Here is a 6283-nt window from a genome sequence, read left to right on the forward strand (position 1 = left end):
TTGGAGATATAATTATACTGTTTTATAAAAAAAAGTTGAAATGTGAAAAAGCAAAAATCGTTTTTGTCAAATTTAAAAATAATACATTTCAAATTAATAAATATATTACTGCAACGTAAAAATAAAACATTTTCTATTAAAACAGCCAATAATTAAGGGTTCCGTTGTATCTAAACTTTACTCGTTTTTATAAACTTGGTAATCAAGAATATTTATAATAGGATTTTAACATTTTATTTTTTTATGAATAGTTCTTTTTTTTTTTTTTGATAATTTAAAAAATATATTTGACCTAATAAGTAAAAATAAATTTAGACATCAACAAGTCTACAATGACTGTCAGTAACTATTACAAACTGTTTTTGAAAATATCTTCCTTTCACTTAGAATTTTATATTTTCATTTAGCAGTTAAACGCTCAAACGTATTGTTTTTACATTATCTGCTAAAAACTTGTGCTTGTAATTAAAAAGTTATTAATTAGAAGTAGCAATTTAAAAATAAGAGTAAGTATTTTTTTTATAAAACAATTTTTGTAAATAAATAAAAATACGCTAGCTAAAACAGTACGAACTATATAAAGGTATTTATATAAACAGAAAAGTTTTGATTACTAGTTCATTTCAAAAAACAAAAAACGTAAGTTTTCGTTTAATTTTTAAAACCTAGGTTTAATATTAACATTTATGGTAATAAGTTTGTGTTAAACTAAAGATCTAATTCCTTTCTTTTACTAGTAACTTTGTTCATACTTTAATAAAGTCTCTTTTTTAAATCGTATATGTGCAAAAAACTTTTAATAAATGCAGTTAACTTTTTTTTTATAAGTTTTGAAAATAGTTTTATAAGCTTTGCAGCTTGTTACAAATTTTGATAAAAACAAATTGCAAGATGTTGAAGGAATTCTTGTTTATGTATTTTAAACTTAATTTAGATCAAAAAAAAGTGAATGAACAAGGAAATAATTGTATAAATATTAATGTTTAAAGGTTTTGTAGAAACTATACAAATCCATAAACAACTAAAAAATATATATCAAACTGATGTTCTGCAAAATCTTTTATTGCAATACCAGACTAGAAAATTATGAAAAAAGATAGCAATTGATTTAGTTAACATAATTGTAGGATAGAATTAAACTGATTTAAAATTAAAGTTAGAAAAGTAAAAACTCAATAATACTTGATTTCAGTATTTTCCGAACCATTGTTTGTATCTTTTATCTTCTTTTACTGAAACTTCTTTAAAAAGTAATGTATAAAATTTAAAAAAAAAGTTCAAAGTAATTTCTTTTCAACTTTTATATTTTAGAAAATGTTACTAATTAGTTTTTAAGATAGAGATACGTACATTGTTTTTATGTTTCAAATATTTTGTTTATTGCAAAAACGGATACCTAAATTAGATGATGTTCAAAGTATCTAAACTAAAACAAATTCTTTTAAAAGTTTTAAGTATTTAAGTATTTAATGATGTAGTTAGTAATGCTAAAATACTTTTAAATTATTTATTTAATATAAACACTTTTAATTGTGCTAAATTAGAAAACTTTTCGCCGATACGGTTTATAACGACCAGTACGACTCGTAATTAAGACTTCAATTAAAGAAAATAAGTTGTATGTAAGCAAACAGTTTAGATTGTAACTGACCGCATTTTACACACATGAACTTATGTTTTTTTTTTAATTTAATGTAAACTTAAGCAAAATTTTATAATTTTATTACGCAAAAAGTCGATTATTAAAATTAAGTACTTATTCAAACAAATATGTTTGTAATGATATACATCATTTGCAAATGTATTTTTAAAAATATTATTTTTATCGGTTTCACAATTGGATTAAATAAAGCGATACCAGTTTAAATATATTAACTTAATAGTAGAATAAGGTAAACTAACATTTTGTTAAAACATAACTTTGTATGACACACTTGACACTACTCTTTGTAATTTTCAATTTTTGTTTAGTTAGTTTAAGGGAGGTTGCTTATAAAATTTATCAATAACTTAAACATACTTTACTGAATTTAAGTAAAGATGTATTTACTTGTAACAAAGATTCATACTAAAGATTTTAAAATGAATCTTTGTTACTATTAAATATAGTTTTATTTAAAATAGTGTGTCAACCAAATAGAAGTACTTCATTCTTCATTGTCAACTGAAATATATGTAGTTACATTGTCTCTACTTTATAAATTATAAACCGATTAAAATTATATAAAAATATTTTAGTTGAAATAAAGTTTTAGCACAAGAACATATGTGGTAATAAAAAAAACATCAAGCGCCAACACACAGAAATAGCTAAAAATTAAAACAAAATATAATTAAAAATAGAAAAAAAATAAACTGTGCTAATAACTTTTTCTTAAATCTATCATTTATTATTTTTATTTATTTTCTATTTTTATTGTTTTTACTCTCGTGCAAAAATGATCTTTTGTGTAAAAGTGTCTTCGTGATTGTTTGACCCGTCCTCGGTAAAAACACTTGTACGAATTTTGTAATTCGTTATAAATAAACCATCAGTTGTAAAATCAAACAATGTAATGTGAGCTTGAGTATACATTTTTATATTAATATTAGAAGTTGTTGGAAAACTATAATGACACTGCTGAGTAATTACAAAACCCAATCAAATGTTTATTTACTATGAAAATAAAAGGAGGTAAAATAATAATACAACCCTTTACAAACTGTAAAGATTAAATTCTTGACCATATAAGAATTGAGTTTAACAAAATTTCGTAATTAATTTTTATGAGTTATAAAATTGTTGAAACTCTTATGCATACAAGTTCTACAAAAGGGGTATATTTTATACCATTCCGAAAAATTTTTAGTAGACGTAAATTATGACCTTTAATTTTTCTTTACTTTGTTTGCAGGCTGTTCGTTGCGCAATTTTATGTTGAATGAGTGAGTAAAGATTATTTGTTTAATCTGTTAAAGTAAAATGTACTAAATAACATTACATCTTAAAATATTTCATAAATGTTTTTACACGACTGTAATACATTTTTTTACACAAGAGAAAAAAAACCTTGTAACATTGTAAAACTTGTTTATTTTTGGTTTTGATGTTTTGAGCTAAAAGTTCATCCAAGCGTTAAGAGAAAGCTCGCAAGGTTAAGTTTTATACTGATGCAAGTTTAACACAATTGACAAAAGGAGAAAATAAAGTGCATAACAGAAACCCTAATGCAACATTGAGTTATGGAATGTTTTATCGAAGCTGACAGTGGGGGATGACTTAACAGCCTGCTGCAGTAAACGTGATAATAAAGGATAGACATTTATATTGTTTTCTTGTGTTTGTTTAAAAATTTTTTTTTATTAGTGTTATTTGTGTAAGTATTTCTTATTAACATTCTAAGTAGTTAAAACGTATTTAGTTTTATACATTCTTATAGTATATTTTTGCTAGATTAAATCTTGTGAAGAGGTTTTGACCACATTTAAAGTATTTTGTTTTATTTGATGTTCTTTATATATTTGTTAGTGTTTGCAACTGTTCATTATATAAAATATGTTAAGTCATGTCATGCCTAGTTTTTTAATAGAGTAGCCCTAAGTATTATTGAATATAAGCATTTAGTAAAAGTTAAGTTTATAATCTAAAGAGACCTACATCCATAGAATACAATTGTCGTCCTCGTTTAAAAAATTACCAGTCTTTTAGGTAAAAGTAAAATATTACCAAGACATTATTTTACCAAAATAAGTTTTACTAGTGTATTACATTTTATTTTTAAGGAAGTATTTATCACAATTTTATCTAAAATTCTTTTTTATGTCATTTTTGTTATATACTGCATTTTAATTAGTTGTAGATTTAAAGAAATCTTACAACAAAGTGTGCATTTAATTTTTAAGAAGCAATACTTACAATTACCATATGCCAATTTAAAAGCCTTTGAGTTTATAACCATATTATGACATATAATACAATTACTATGTAAAAAAGACTTATATAAACAGCCAAGCGAAAGATAAAAGAGAACATTTAGATTTCGACGTTAACACAAAGCATCACTACGACAGTTTCCAGTCCGAAACTTCAGTTTCCATTTTGAAATTACAACGTCAATCAAGGGTTCTAAATTTTTGTCTAAAACTTATTACGTCACGATTAGCGGTTGTGACTGTACAGGCACACTCACAGCGTTTTTGAGTGATTCTAATTTGATTAAGTCGATGAGGTGCTCGAATTAAGGTTTGCAAGTCATTAATTTTATTATTTACAAGTATCGGGGCGTTGTGTTAAACTATACAAAAACTAATTTTCGACCAATAAAGTTCATTACAAACTTAGATTTTTCTTTGATAAAGTATTTTTGAATCATTATGTTTATAAATTTGTTTAAAATACAAAAGTTACGGCTAAGCGCAAAATACGTCACTTATATGCTTTTTATTGCTAAAAAAACTGTATACTACTTACAAAATAATTCCTGTTACCAGTTTTAAAACTAAATTTATAAGTTTATTTTTCGATAAAATTTAAGGTTAAAGTTTTTTATGTTTGATGATAACTATTATACATTTTAAATATGATTTATTGTTGTCGACTAATTGATTTTTAAATAAATTCATTCGATGTTCAATATTGGTTAAACAACTACAATTTTAAAATACTTAAAACAACAAGCTTAGTTTTACACACTTTAAAACTATTTTTTACCAAATCTAGAAAAAAAAAACCAAACTAAAATTATTTGTATCTGTGTATGCTTTTTTTCAAAAAATCTAATAAAAATCGTGAAAGTTTCAAATTCTACTTCGTTTTCAATGGTTCGTTAAAAACGTATTTTAGGTTTTTGTTTAATTGTAGTTTTTGAAGTAAGTCCAAAAGATAAATCATTCATAATTTTAAAGAATAAATTTCATTTAAGTTTACCAAGGTTAAAATGAACAACATACTGTTTATAAATGTTCTACAGAATTTTTTCTTTATTATTTTGTTTAGAATTTAATGAGTTCGAATCATTCTTAAAATCAATAGTTGAGCTACATTAAAACTTTTGTTTAAAGTTAGATGTTATGAGTAGTTGTTGGTGATACCAAAAGAACAATTTTTAAAAAAGTGCATTTAAAACTTTTTTATAACTCCTTATAGAACACATTTAATTAATATGAGATAGTTTTTTAACTTTACTTTAAGGTGTTTATTTTATATATTTATAACTAATCTAGTAAAAATCAAATAAGTGTACTTTTAATTTTTAAAGTACCTATAAACTGATGAAAATTTATCCTTTATTTCATTTACAAGTTAAATAAAAAAAAAATTGGAATTCAGTCGGAAATCCTCAATCGTACAAAACGTAAAAAGTATAAGAATAAAAAAAAAAATATCAAATCAATCAAATATTTTGGAACAATTCACGATATTAGGAAAAAAATTCGCACTTAAGATTGAACAAAAATTGCTGTATTTCATTTAAAGATAACCTAAAGAAGTCAAGTGTCAAAATAAAAGTATATTTTGAACTTGTTACACACGAACCTAGCCAAAGTGGCTATAAGACTTAAGAAATATGCAATAAATAGCTGACTGCTATTTGTAGTTCAAAAAAAAATGTTGTTACAAATGTATGTACATATACACTAAACTTAATTCAAAATTAAAACTTTGTTTAAAGTTAATGTTAATTAATATAAAATTGTTTATAAAAAGTTTTAAATTAATAAAGCATAATTGGAGCAATATAACTCATATTAATTGTAATTTTTGTTACTTCGATTTAAGTTTATGAAATCAACACTTACGTAACCTTATTTAAAAAGCTAAAAATGAAGTTGAACACAAAATATCCCAATTATAAAACTTTGATTGCTTGGAAAACGAAATTTTCAAACTTACAAACTATATCTTGGCTATGGTTTTAAAGCTAACTGTATTAGTGTAATATTATAAAACCTAGTAATTTATAATATTTTAGAGATAAAGGATAGACATTTAATTTTTGTTAATGTTATGTGTAATGTAGAATATTTTAAATACAGTTTTTAATTGACAACTAATACTTTTTAAATAAATTTTCAAAGAATGCTAGTTTTTTACTAAAATATTTAAATTACATACGCCTTTGATAGCTTCAACATGAAACATCGATTTACGGTTCTATAACCTCATTATTTCCTCTTTACTATAAATTAAAGTTACCTTAGTTTTATAGTACTGTTTTTAAAAAGTCAAAATTTAAAGTGTTATTGATCCTACTACAAATGTTTTTGTCAAACTTTTGTTAATAAGGTTAATAAGCTTTTCTTT

Source organism: Thalia democratica, chromosome 8, assembly GCF_965202585.1.
Source record: "Thalia democratica chromosome 8, ktThaDemo2.hap1.1, whole genome shotgun sequence".
NCBI lineage: Eukaryota > Metazoa > Chordata > Thaliacea > Salpida > Salpidae > Thalia > Thalia democratica.